At 57.6% G+C, this 14,047-nt stretch overlaps 1 protein-coding gene and 1 pseudogene across 3 annotated transcripts in view; both read left to right on the top strand.

Moving 5' to 3' along the window:
* The first annotated feature begins 370 nt into the window (after positions 1-370).
* LOC116535729 lies at positions 371-13,746 on the top strand (annotated as a pseudogene).
* OSBPL2 (oxysterol binding protein like 2) overlaps positions 2,375-14,047 on the top strand; it is a 54,519-nt gene continuing 42,846 nt past the window's right edge. Inside the window, exons 1-2 of one of the 3 annotated variants that reach the window (XM_032257107.1) lie at positions 5,954-6,067; positions 9,948-10,070. The gene's annotated coding sequence lies outside the window, so the exon portion shown is untranslated. Of the gene's footprint in view, positions 2,875-5,948; positions 6,068-9,947; positions 10,071-14,047 lie in introns of those variants that run through there. The other 2 variants (XM_032257109.1, XM_032257106.1) reach the window with 2 other exon arrangements.

The raw sequence follows: 14,047 nt of genomic DNA, 5'->3' as shown, positions 1-14,047 counted from the left end.
TCTCTTCCCCAGAACAGGCCCAGCCTGCTCGCCTGGTTTGTCACCATGCTGGGCAGGGATGGCGTCACCCAGCCGGCTGCACGCAACTGCTGAAGCCCTGTGGGCCGGGTGTCCTGAACCGCACCCTCCTCACCCAGGATGGCTGCAGAATTTACCAGTTCCTCCGCACAATGAGAATGTGAGCTCCTTGCCCCAAGACGACGGAGAATCTCATGGCAGCCATGGCAGAGCGGTGCGTTACCCTCGGTGCCATGTGACCGCCCAGGCTGGGTGCTGTGAGCCCTACATGAAGCTCCTGGTGGGGCAGCTTGGCCTCTGGGGTCACCCCTCTCTACCATGCCCGTGAGGACTGGGCTGAGTGTGCAGTACCCTGCTGTGACCCCTGACACACAGACCCCAGCCATCTCCTCCACTCGCTCCCTGACCTCCTCTCCCAGGGATGCAATTGGGGGAGCACACACGTCCCCAGAAGGACCCCATATGCCTGGCTGTCTCTTACCCAACCCCTGCCCCCAGCTCCAGCCAAGGGGCCAGCGTGCCCTGTAGATTATTCCCGAAGAGAAACCAACCTCACCACCCACAGGCACCTCAAGGCTCCTCATCCTGAGCCCCATCTCTGCCCCCATCTTGGCTCCCCAGGCATATTTAAATTTTGCCCCTCCCACCCCCGTGCCTGGCAGATCCCCTGGCACTGAGACCCAGCCAGTGGCTCCGGCCAACGCACTTGGCTCCTGCAGCAAGTTAAATCTAACCCAGCCCAGCTGTCTCTCCTCCAGCTCCCACTTGTCCCTCCCGTTCCCCAAAGGGATGTGCCCACATCCTGCCCACCCTAAACAGGCCCTCAGGAAGGGCACAGATGTCCCCAGGGTCCCCCACTTTCCCAAGCTAGGGAAGCCCTTTGCCTAGCGGCCTCTGGGGTCTGTGCCCTGGCCACGGAGGTACCCTGCTGCCCAGGATAGGGCCAGCAGTGCAGCGAGTTTTTAACAGGCATTTCGAGAGGGAGCAGGAACCCACTTTCCATCAGCCAGGGTGCAGCCAGGAGGAGGGAAGCTGCAGGCCTGCACTGAAGTGGGCCGTTCCAGCACCATGTTGGGGTTGGGGGGCCAGACGCAGCCCTCACGCTGCAGGAATGCCAGGGAATGTGCGCTGCGCGCTCTGCCTCACATCTGGGGCTGTTGCTTCTTCCGAGGCAGGGCGCTCACGGGCCACTTCCAGAGATGTCCACATTTCTGGGCCCGGGACGCTGTAGGCCTGGCTGTGGGGCCATCTATAGTCTGCTCCCTGCAGCCGCTGCATGTGTTGTTTAGGCTGGCAATGCACTCAGCCAAAATGCTGCTGTCCTAGCAAAAGTGGCACAGGCTGGAGTTCCGGGTGAGACGTGAGCAGAAGTGCTTGTGTATCTTCAGGGACAGATCCTCAAAGGGCGCTGACTCATCCAGGGGCAGCACTTCTGCTCTCCCTCTTTTCCTTCCTCCTTTCTGGTCAGTTGTGCTTGTGACGGCTGGAGTACCAACAGCTGTTTTGGGCCATGAGGCAACACTGAGACTGGAAGCCAGCACTAACAGGAGCCGCATCCTGGAAGATGCATGGTCCCTGCCAGCTGGACAGCCCAGGCTTGTGTCACCTGAGAGAAAAGTACGCTTTGACCTTGTTGCAGCCTGTTATTCTGAGCTTTCTCAGAAACACAGCTCTAACCAGTCCTAAAGGGCAGGCAGCCATGTTGGCTCAAATGCTTCTCCCAGCAAGGCAGGAGGCCACTCCAGTGTCCTGCAAGAAGCTTCACAGGAAAAAGGCTCAAATCCCCCATGTCAGGGTGTGCATCAGGCCCTTCCTGGGCCCTGGAGTCTCCACGTGCACCTGAGTGAAGGGCTCTGGGAAGTCCAAGGTTGTGGAGGGCGCCTGGTGACTTTGTTCACATAGTTTTCTCAAACCCACTCAATGGAGGAACCCCTTCCTGCAGAAGCAAGGACTTACACAGTCAGAGAGGCCTCTAAGAGGCCGCTGTCTCCCCTCACAGGGGGTGGGACACGTCCCCAGACTGCTGTGCTCAGAGGAGCTCGGGCCGGCCCTGGGCACACAGCAAGCCCTCAGGAGGCTGGGGCCAGCCCCGTGAGCGGGAAGTTGGGGCCTCTCTCCTGTCTGCAGCCTCCTCATTCCGACTGCTGTGGAGCTGTGCCTGAGCCCCGCCCCGGCCCTCTGCTCAGACCAGCCTGCTCCCTGGGCAGGTCACAGTGCCGATATCATCTGAGAGGCTGGGAGTGGGAGGGGGCTGCGGAGACAGGGGGTCGCCCCAGGAGGAGCGGGTCTGCAGCGCTGCCGCAGCGTGAGAGCTGCGGGGTTAGAAGTTTATGAGAGGAACACTATTTTTCTCTTTTGGCAGATTTTAATGGGTGCAGATTGTTCAGGTCCCAAAGACATGGAAAAAAAAGAGAGAGAAAGAAAAAGCCCTTTACTGCTGCTATTGATAACTTGTCTCGCTTCACGTGGTGGGTTCAAAACTAAAAATACTCTCCTCCCAACGGTAGAGAAGCCAGGGCTGTCACGTTGCAGAGGAAACTGGAGAGTTGCAGTGGGGAGGGGTCAGCTGCAGCCACGTGAGGGCCAGGGCTAGGTCCCGCTCTGGCTGCCCAGGCTGCATCCACACAGAAGATTCCATGGCTTTCCATAAAAGAGAGTGGGAGAATGTCCTCTCTGAAGGCCTGGGGAGAGGGGACAGCCTCAGCCGGGGCTCACCAGCCAGCAGCTCCCAGCCAGGCCAGCAATGCCAAGGCACCCGGCGTTCCTGGAAGCCAAGCCCTGTTTGATCTAATGGGGCAGCTGTGGGTGCAGACCCAGATAAAGAGATAAACCCAGACCCAGAAACCGGGGGAAGAGGTAAGAGTGAAGCGGGGGAAAGGGCGGTGGGTTGTGGGCGTGACCGGTGCGGCCAGGCCCTGGGCAAGCTGCTTCTGCTCTCCAAGCCTCAGTTTCCCCATCCAAAAGGTGGGAGCAACGACCTCTCTTCTGCCTCCTTCACAGTGACAGGAAAGGAAGCAGGATGGCATAGACGTGGCTGGGACTGCTGGACCCAGCACGCCAGCCGTGGCGGAACGTGGGTCATGACATCTGCTCACTGGTCACCTGCCCCACTGTGAGGGAGGGAGATAGCTTCTCCCCTTCTTGGCTAAAGAGGACAGAGGGAGGGGCCTAGAAACTCTGTCAGGCAGCAGAAATTTGGTCTGAGAGCAATGCAAGTGGGAGAAGACACCCCCAAATCGCCTGTAAGATGAGCAGGTCTCAAGCTCTGGAGAGCATGTGTGGCGCACACAGCCACCGGCGGACCTGGCGTGGGGTCCAGCAGCCACAGCCGCGGGAACACGGCGCATCGTTCACGTGCGATCCCGGTCGGTGAGCCTGGGTGGGGCTCTGCCTCCAGGACCAGCTCTGGGTCCAGGCCTGGTCCACCAGACCCCCGATGCCTGGAGCTGTGCTGGGCCCCTCCCATTGCAGGGCTAGGGGAGTCACTTAACCTTTCTGGGGCTGGGCCTGCTCATCTGAAGAGCGGAGTGATGGCCTCTGGTACCCACCTGATCGGCGCTGCAAACATGAAACCAGCTGGGCCTGTAAATCACAGGGCACTCAGCCGCCATCATCCTCGTCACTGTCGCCCTCACCGTCGTCCTCGTCATCACGGCCCCAGTTCATCCATCTTCGTTGCCCTCTCCACCCCCACTGTCCAGCCCTGGAGAACTGGCCTCGTGACCTCGTGAAGATCATCACACAGGTGCCTGAGTTGGTTTTGAGGCACCGTCCCTACCACCCACCAACCGAGGAGGGATTCTCACCTGGTCCAGGCAACCGGCCCCAGGGAGGAAGTGCCCGTCCAGTCCTGGCAAGAATCCCGCAGTGCTGGCTGACGGCAGATTGCCCTCGGAGCTCCGTTACTGCATCTGTGAAGAGGGGTGGAATCCCTGTCCCGGCCCTGGGGCCATCCGAGATCACACCTCCCACCACCAAGGCCAGGGTGGTTCTTCCTGCTCGGCCCTGGAGTGGTCCCTGGGCAATGAGAAGGGCCTTCTGCCTGAGCCTCTGAGGCTGCCCTTACTGCAGAGCTCCCGGTCAAGGGGTGGGCGGGCAGGTTGGGGCCCCTCAAGGGCACAGAGGTTAGAGTCTTAGAGACTCAGGGTGAGGGGCATGGAAGGGGTGGGTTTCTGGGACCCTGAGCTGGCCCTGGCCAGGCCGGCAGGGGAAGCTGTGGAGCGTGGTCATCTCCGTGGCAACTGGCCTCACCGTCCTTGTCCCGGCTTGGGAGGTGCTTGCCTTCCCTTCCCTTTCGGTGGCTGGAGTCGCTTTCTTCAGGAGTAACCATGGCAACCCCTTTGTTTCTGAGGCCTACCCACCCCCCTCCCCGTTCTCTCTTCAGGAGAGGCTCAGCCAGCTCCTTCCTAGTCCTGGCACGTCTCTAGCTGCACCGGCTGACGGTGGCCCACCAGTGAGTGGGTCCAGCCCCTGGGATGGGGGAGAACTTCCCTGCTGGGCCCAGAGATGTCGCCTGGGCCCCACCCCTGCCACGGAGGCCACATTCATTGGCTCACTCACACCCTGACACCGATTGAGTACCTGCGTCTGCCACGGGGTCACAGACAGGGCAAAGGCCTGTCACTGCCCCTGCAGCCCTGCGAAGGGCAGCCTGGAAGTGGGGAGACAAGGCCTGAGGAGGGGGTGTAGAGGCCCATCAGGGGGTGGCTCTGCTGCAGGATGCACTGCGGAGTCACAGGTCATTGCCAGGGCTCTCGAGGCTGCGAGCAGCCCAGGACTCTTGGCTCTGCCTCAAACTGGCTGAAGCAGAAGCCAGCATGTGGTTCATGTAACTGAAAAGTCAAGCACAGCACCTGCTGACGCGCTGTGGGGTCCACGTGACCCAGCCAGGGTTGCTCCTGCTTTCTTCCGGCTGGCTTCATTCTCACTTCTCTGTAGCCCTGTCCTCAGGTGGTGAGATGGGGAAGAGTGGCCCCAGACTTCCATCTCTCTCTCGCCTAACCCAGTTCTGGGGAGGTCTGTGGGCAGATGGGAGAATCATTTGGCTTCAGCCCCAGCTCTAGTCTGAACTCTGACCCCACAGCAAAAGTCCCAGGACTGAGCTGCTTTGGTCAGAACTGGGTCACAGGCTGACCCTTAAACCAACTGCTGCGACTCTGTGTAACCAGCCTGTTTCATGTACTCCACTCACCTCAAACCAGACCCGACTTAAATGAGATGATGACAGGGGAACCGTGGTTTGCAAATGAAACTCTGGGTGCTCACAGACTCAGAGAAGTTAATTTGTCCAAAGCCACGCAGCTCCAGGTCTGATTCCAGAACTTCTGGCCTTAACCGTGGAGCCACTGCAGGTCAGTGGGAGTCCAAAGGGTTTTAAGTATGGTAGTGAAACGGTCAGGGATGCACCTGGGTGGGTAAATTGGCGCTGGATTTTGGTTAGCAGTGAATGGTATGCAAAGGAGGCAGACAGTATTCAGGATTTGGGAGGACAGTGGGAGCAACGATGCCCCAGCTATAGCACGGTCCCCAGCACCTGTGGGAAAATGCCCCCAGGGCTTTGGGTAGCCGAGGGGTGGGCCTTGGAGGTCTGCACCGCCGCCAGGGCGCAGAGCACCCGCGGGCGAAGAGCCCACGCCCGGCGCCACCTGACTCCCTGTTTGTAAACTCGGCTTTCCGCAGCCACGCCCTTTCCTCCTTCCTTCCCTCCCCTTTTGGCTCAGGGACTGCAGAACCCCGCCTCTCTCCTGCTGTGACTGGCTGTTCTCACCGTCACTCCGTAGTGTGGGCGGGGCTCCGAGGGGCACAGGGAGAGGCTCCTCGGCGAAGGGATTAGCATAGTCCCGCCCCCCGGCCAGAGCCTCGGGCCGGGCGCCGATTGGGCGGACGGCGGCCGACGCGGCGCCGCCGGGCGCAGCGAGTGGCGGGCGCGGACTGTCAGTCGGCGAGGCGGCGGGCCGCACTTCCGCCTCGGTGTCAGTGGGTCGCGGGCCTGCGGGGCGGGGGCGGGGCGGCTGCGAGCTCTGCCAGCCACAGAGGGACCCGCGTCCAGGTGAGTGGCCTCCGCCGCCGCCACGCGAAGGCGCGGGACCCCGGCGAGCTGCGGGGCCTGGGCCGCGGGCTGGGGCGGGGAGGAGAGGGCGGGCCGGGAAGGGCCCGGGCCCGCAGGCCGCCTCCAGCCCCGGCCCCGGCCTCGACCCCCACGGGGAGGCGCGCCCGACGTAGGCCGCAGCTCGGCGCCCCGGGGAAACTTTGGGTGGAAAGTTCCGGCCGGGCCTGGGGCCTGGGCCCGGGTCCCGCGGCCGCTGCGCCTGCCCCTACGGTCGCCCGGCAACTGCGGTCCCGGCCCCTGGGACCCCCGGCCCGGCCCCTCGAGACCCCCGGGCCCGGCTGCCCCGCCGAGCAGGAACTGGGGACAGGCGCACCTGCTCGCGGCCTCGCGCCCGCCCCAGCTCCCTGGGAACAGGGGAGGGTTTCGTGCGCACTTAGGACGATCCTGCAGGTGAGGGGGGCGAGTTCTGCCGGGAGGAAGAGCGGGGAGACGCAGCCCCACCCCGACCCTGGCCTCCTTGTCCCCCGGGCCTGTGTGCCCGTCCTCCCCGGGAGGGTGTCCGCGGGCGCTCGTCCCTTCCCCTGCACTCTCGTATTTTTAATTTATAAATTTTAGCGGACTACTCCCGGTTGAGAACTTGCTACGTAACACCTGCCTTTGGTCATGTAATTTTAAGAGGTTCCTTCTTTCGCCACATATGTTGGTACTCAAGAATGCGTCTTTAGACTTTCCAAGTTTATAAGCCCGGACCAAGACTGTTAGGTCGCCACAGAACCTTAGCCTCGCCATTTCATTGGGGGTACCGGTGGCGAGGCGGTGGGTGTCAGGGTGTTGCAGGCTCTCCTGGGGTGAGGTTCACCTCCCAGGGGCGTTTCTATCTGAACCATTCTCTAGGACAGGCCCTGGCCTGGCTCCAGCAGCTTTGAATTGACTGCCCGGGACACCTGAAGAAGGCGTCCCGTTCGGTTTGGTTGGACAGAAGTTTCTTGAATGCCTACTGCGGGCCTGGTTGTGTGCTGTGTGGCCTTCCCACCCGCTGGATGTGTGGCAAGGATAGAGGAGAGCGAACCGGCTCAGGTGCCACATGCTGGGGAGCCACAGTCCTCCCTGCTGCCCTTCCTAACTGGTGGTCCCCACAGCCCCTTTCCTGGCTGTCAGCCTCAGCTCCTTCATCTGGACACGTAGCACTTTGCTGATAAGAGAAGCAAACGAAATCATTTTCTTGTTTCATGTTTTGAGACGGAGTCTCGAGGCGCTTTGTTGCCCAGGCTGGAGTGCAGTGGTGCGATACTGGCTCACTACAACCTCCAGCTCCTGGATTCAAGTGATTCTCCTGCCTCAGTCTTAGGAGTAACTGGGATCACAGGTGCGTGCCACCACACCTGGCTAATTTTTGTATTTTTAGTAGAGATGGGGGTTTCACCATGTTGGCCAGGCTGGTCTTGAACTCCTGACCTTAAGGGGTCTGCTGGCTTTGGCCTCTCAAAGTGCTGGGATTACAGGTGTGAGCCACCCTGCCCGGCCCTTGAAATCGTTTTCTACTGCAGTCTCTGACACCTAGTATGTGCCCTGGAGTGCCAGTTCCCTTCCCCTTGTTGAGGACAGGAATCTCCTCTGTGGCACTTCTCCCTGCCCAGCCCAGCGCCTGCCACAGTGTTGTCTTTTAGAACATGGTGGAGAGTGAGTGGGTGACTGAGTCTCCCTCGTAGAATTCACCTTGTTTTCTTCATGTGTCCATCTGTTAATGACAGCTCTTACCTAAGCAGATGACGATATTTACAATGATTGTTCCAGGACTGTTATAAGCATGTGATCTTCACAACAGTCGACAGGTGCTGACATTATCCTTAGCTCGTTCATGAGGAAGCCAAGGAACAGAGGGGTTAAGTAACTTACCCTAAACCACACAGCAGTAAATGTGGATTTGAACCCAGGCTCCAGGGGTCACACTCTTAAACATTACCCTGTACTGCCTTTTAATATCAAGATTTTCATTTAACGTTTTTGTTTAGAATATTCTAATTGTGCTGCATTATTGTGTCAGAATTTTGTTTTTTGCTACATATGGAACTAAGAGATTTTCTCTTTTTTGTGAGCCTGAGCGTTTACAAATCCATTTTGTTTCTTCTGAAATAATTCACCGTCTGGCTACTCAGCATTTAGCCAAAACGCCCTCCCTGCCACCCAGTTCCTTCGTTACTGGCAGATTCTGGGGTGTTCTCTGTGTGAAGGGGGAGAATTGGGGCCATGGGTGCTGACGGGTGTGCAGTCCAAATTATGAGGTCTCCTTTAGAGTTCAATTCCAAGTGGACTTCACACAGTGCCTTGGAGTACACACGTAGGACATTTTTCTTCCCCTCCCAAGCGCACCGAGAGGGTCAGACTCTGTGTTCCGCGTTTTAAAGGGCGGTGCTGTTTGAATGTGGAAAGTGCCACTTGCTTTAACCCCAGTGTCTCCTCTGTGCCCTCCAGAAGATGCTATATCAGCTGGGGCTTGGATTTGTCTTAAAACTTTCTCGACTTTTAAAGTTTTAATACATTCAGCCAATTACAAAAGTGACTTTTCTTTTGAGACGGAGTCTCGCTCTGTTGCCAGGCTGGAGTGTAGTGACGTGATCTTGGCTCACTGCAACCTCTGCCTCTCGGGTTGAAGCCATTCTCCTGCCTCAGCCTCCCGGGTAGCTGGAACTACAGGTGCATGCCACCACACCCAGCTAAGTTTTTAAAATTTTTTAATTTTTAGTAGAGATGGGGTTTTACCATGATGGCCAGGCTGGTCTTGATCTCTTGACCTCATGATCCACCCGCCTCAGCCTCCCAAAGTGCTGGGATTACAGATGTGAGCGTCTGCACCTGGACAAAAGTGACATTTTTTAATAAGGGAATTGTTGACAGATTTTAGGTACTCTTATGCTGCCTTCAAACAGGCAACCTGCTGTCTCCTGAAAGTGATTTCTTTCGTATCCCCGTGCAAGCCATGTCTTGTCTGGCCACGCAGGCGCAGCTGGCGTCTTGCGTTCCTGAGTCACAGCATCTTTGGGAAGGTAGTGCCCCGGCCCAGGGCTCTTGGGTCCTGGGCGAGTTCCCACTGGCTCCTGCCCTCAGTGTCTTTGCCTGTAGGATAGATTATTGCGTGGAATCTGTTTGAAAAGATGACATCAAGTGTCTGTTATGCTGTGGGTGCCTGGGACACCCTTGGGTCCGCCACCTGCTGAACCTGGCTCCACCCAGCAGTGCGGCAGCCACACCCTCAGGTGTCCCGGGATCTTTTTATTCCTGAGTGACTTGTTTCAGACAGAACAGCTCTGCCACGCAAGGCTTTTCTCGGCTTCCGTGCTGAGGCGCCCGGTGTGTGTGGCATCACTGGCGGTGTCGGGGCCTCTGTGGGCAGTGCGGTTGGGTGTAGGCTGCTTTTCCCCTAATCATCGTCATACTTCCTGTTTGGGTGTTGACATTTGCTTTAGTGTTTAGCACTGATTGTCAAGTACGAGGTTTAATTCCAAAATGTAGTACATTTTCAAGTTGATTTATAACCTTGTCTACACTGAAAGGAAGTCAGTATTTGAACACAACTGATTATTAAAAAGCCTGAGTCCTGAGTTAATATGTTGGTTTCTGGTTTGATACTTTAAATGTCCTTCCTATGTATGCTAGTTGATTTGTATCTCCGCTGTCATTTTTGCTTTTTCAGAGTGTTCTTGCTAGTAAGCGTCAGGCGTGGTGTCCCGGCCTCTCAGGCTGCTGGTTTGGGCTCGGGTCCTACTGTGGAAGTGTACCAGCAGGCCGGCCTACCCCGCCGCGCTCTGTGATAAACGTCTGTTAACTGGTTCACGGCAATGTTTCTGTGAAATTTTTGGCACTTCTTTCCTTTTCCTTCCAGATTCAGAAAAGAACTTGGGGTCATTTGGCAGAATTTCAAACCATCCGCATTCTTTCGGCTGGAGCTTCTGCTGATACAAATCCTGTGACCTGTGAGTTGAGCTGGTTGGTGGAGTGAGCTTAGGTAAGGGACGGGATCTAAGACTCGTGCCTGATGTGTGTGTCTGTTTCTCTTTGCTTGCCTTCTTTTTTCAGCAGAATACTTGGTTATTTTGAGAAACGAACTGTGGGATCAGTCCTGTCGAGCTGGCGGCTGGCTCCATAGTTTGGGGCCTGAAGAGCGCCCTGCATCTTCAGGGCTTGTGGCGGGCATCCGGCCCTCGCTCTGGGGCGTCAGGTGGCTTCCTCATCTGTGTACTGAGGGCCTGGGCGCTCTGTCTCTGACGCTGAGGTATGTCAGCAGCGGGAAGAGTCCGAGGGACTCTTGGCTGAGCAGGCGCTGAGCACATTTCTTTATCAAAGGGACTGGGACCACAGCCTTCAGGGCGCCTAGAGAGCACCTGTTCTGGGGTGATACGGGGAGTGCCTGATACGGGGAGTTTTTGGGGAGCACCAGGCAATGAGAACTGCAGTGTGTAGGGAGTTGTGTGGAGTCTCTGTCCTAGAAAAGATGAAGGCAGCAACAGAGGAGGGAATACTGTGGTGTGGAGGTGAGTGCCCACGCCCTGTACTGAAAAACCTAAGGCTGATCCAGGGCTGATGGTGAGAAAGAGCCCGCCGTAAGCTGGCACCTTGTGCCACTGTGCTGGGCCAAAGAGCAGCTTCCATTATTGCTTTAAAACCAGGGTAACTGATTCGGTGTCATTTCGGAGACCCCGATAATGAAAGCAGGTGTCAGGTGCACATGGGGCCTGGGACTACCCCCTTACTGTGAAAGAGGACATGGGCTGGGTCTGCGGTGCTGAGCTCCTGCGGGTGTCCCGGTTCTGGCTTGGCCTTTCTTGATGATATGGTGGAGCCGGGGAGGTGCCTGAGCTGGGGTTGAGGGAGGTAAGCCTCACTCACCTTCCAGGTAAGCCTCACCTGTGGGAAATGCTGGAACACCTGGAGGTGCCTGAGCTGGGGTCCAGGGAGGGGTCCCAGTGCAGAGGCGGCCGGGGAGCCCTCTCACCTGCCCGCAGCTCCTGCCCCGCAGCTCTGCCTTTGCACTGGTTCACCTGTCAGGGGAGAGGGCTCCTGGGCTAACGTCTCGGAGTTTTCCACCCTGGTTTCTCATCAGAAAAGCCTGGGGAACTTTGTAAAAGTGTGAGTTCCAGGCCTAGCCCTAGCTTCACTGAGCCTGGTTTTCCGGGAGGGGCCCAGGGAGCCACGTGTTTAACAAATTCGGGGGTCTGGGGTGGGTCCTCAGCCTGGAGTCCAGTGCTGGAGGCCACTGTGGGGGGTCAGAACCCACTTGTAGATCAAGGACCACTTTGAGAGCTTCATGAATGTGAATAATCGGAGTCATTGTTCTGGGGGAAAAAATGAACACAAAATTTTTCCTTTTTTTTTTTTGCAGAGGGTAGGGGATTAGAGATTCATGGGTTTCCTGGCTTAGTTTGAAGCCCACCCTTTAGGTGCTCAGGAAGTATAGCTGGGAGCCACGTGGGCAGGTCTGATGTTACGGTGACAGGTTTCTCAGCACGGGGGGACCTGTTAGGGCAGCGCAGGGTGAAGATGGGCACGATGGTGAGGAGGGGCTGGAGCCGAAGCCACAGAGAAGGAGGTGGCCAGACGGCGAGGAGCACTCCAGCGAGCCAGGCACACCTTGGTTGGGCAGGTGCCCTGGGGACGGCAGGGAGCCCTGCAGGCAGCAGCCTCTCACTCGGTACACTCCCGTCTGCTGTCTTGATCGTCCTCCTCCTCCCTTACCCCCCACCGCCCCGCCTCGGGGCCCCTGCTGGGGTGTGAGAGGTGGGTAGAGGTGTCTCCTCCGTCTCTAGCTGCAGCCGCAAGCTGGGCTCCTCTCAGGGCTGTTGGTTTTGATCATCAGAGACACACAGTGGCAGCGGGCAGCCGGGCGGCGGGGGGTCTGCCCTCTGAGTGCCCGCCCTGTCCTCCGGCGTGGCTTTCCGGGAGCAGGGTGCCCGAGAGCCGCGGGCATGTTCCCTGTCCAGCGCGCACCCACCCAGTCCTGTGGGCTGCATCGGAACAGCTTTTTACTGCGTTGCATGAGGAGGAGGTTGATGAAAACGTTTGGTGTTTCCTACAGAAGAGCTCGCGTTCGTCTTGTGTGTCTGCAAATACATTGTACCGCAGTATAAGTTGATGTTCCTGGAAGTGTGTGATGTGTTTTTGGCAATTAATATTCCAAAGGAAGCGGATAGTCAGCGATGGTACTTGAGGGAGCTGACTGCGGTGAGTGGGGCTCGAGGCTCCGCTTCTGGGACATGGGACCACATTGGCCCCGAGGCCCAGTGGGAAGAATTGCCACTCCCTGCAGCTGCTTCTTGCTCCCCTTTGCCTGCCTCCTGAGGTCACCCTCTTGGCATGGAGAACGGTAAACAGCAGGGGTGCTGCTGTTCGCACAGCGAGAGTGGCTTCACCCGCCTTTCTCAAGTCTCGAAACTCTGTTTCCTGCATGAATTCCAGGCGGATTCAGAGCCCTCGTGTGCTCCTGGCAAGCTTGCCTGGCTGGCGTGCTCAGCACAAGACCTTCCCGAGTCAGGGTTGGGCCATGTGTGTGTCCACGCTAGTCTCTTGGGATGAAGAGCTGAAACCTGTTCTTTTTATTTTTTTTGAAACGGAGTCTCGCTCTGTCACCCAGGCTAGAGTGCAGTGGCATGATCTCAGCTCACTGCAACGTCCGCCTCCCGGGTTCAAGTGATTCTTGTGCCCCAGCCTCCTGAGTAGCTAGGATTACAGGCGTGTGCCACCTGTAATTTTTTTTGTATTTTTAGTAGAGACGGGGTTTTGCCATGCTGCCCAGGCTGGTCTTGAACTCCTGACCTCAAGTAATCCGCCCGCCATGGCCTCCCATAGTGCTGGGATTACAGATGTGAGCCGCCACGCCCAGCCTGAAACCTGTCCTTCAGCTAAGAGGTGTTACATTCTGTGTGGTGTTAGGTAGCTGATTTTGTGGTGAGCCACATACAGCCCCACAGTAAGGGAACCCATGGAGAGCTGAAGAAGGCAGACAGGTTTGTTGAGGTGACGTCGTGCAGACCTAGAGCCTCCCGGTTTGCACTCAGAAGGGCAGTGTCCTGGAGCTTCGTGTGCAGCTGGATTTAACCTCATTTGGCCACAGGAGAAGGCGGCAGCATTCAGTAAAGGTCACTCTCGATTCCATCCCGTCGCCACCAAAAACACAGTGCATTTCAGGGCAAAGGTCTGAGCACCCGGTCTTACGTGCCTCGCTCGTGACAGGCTGCAGGTGGCGACAAGGACAGACAGCCACGCACATTTCCCTTTTTAAAAAAGGTTGTTGTGAATGGCATATGACTTGTTTACTTGGTTCTAAATTTGTACAAAGTCTGCAAAAATAACCATTAAGCTTTTACAATGACAAGAATATTAGGGCTTGATTTTTTCCTCAGCAATTGGCAGAAAGCATGTTTCGGTGAGCACAGACGGAGCGAGCCCAGGAGGTCCTGGAAGGGGGAGAGGAGGAATGGCGCCGGGCCTGGCGGCGGCCTTGACAACACCCCAGCATGTCGGGTTGGTCAGGGTAGCTGTGGCCCGGGTACTGCTGCCATTCCCGGCCTTCTCGCAGAGGCCTGGACCTGCGGCTGGGGCTGGCAGAGCCCCTGCTCTCACTGCTGCCTCCTCCATCTTCCTCCACCCTCTGGTGGGCTGGGCGCAGGCAATGCACGGTCCCGTGACGGCTCAGCCGCGTGGGGCCCTGGGATGCCGTGTCCAGGCTGGACGCTACTGCCGTGGCTAGCTGTGGAAGTGCAGTCAGTTCAGCTGATTAGCATCGAGCGTTCCCTTCTCCCTCACACCCGCCGCACCTCAAAAGTGCTTGCAGCCACCTGTGGGCCGCAGGGACTACACTGGACAGGTGACATTTCCAGTGCTGTAGGAGAGTCCACAGCTCAGCTCTAAAGCTGTGAGATGTGGAGTCTTTAGTTAAGGCTTGTTTACTTTTGCAAAAGAAATGAGATTGTGGCGTGGTGGCCAGCT

This window comes from Sapajus apella, unplaced genomic scaffold (assembly GCF_009761245.1).
Source record: "Sapajus apella isolate SASKATOON/1434 unplaced genomic scaffold, GSC_monkey_1.0 scaffold96, whole genome shotgun sequence".
Lineage (NCBI taxonomy): Eukaryota > Metazoa > Chordata > Mammalia > Primates > Cebidae > Sapajus > Sapajus apella.
The sequence above is the reverse complement of the archived record's forward strand: the minus strand, read 5'-3'. Positions and strand labels throughout refer to the sequence as shown.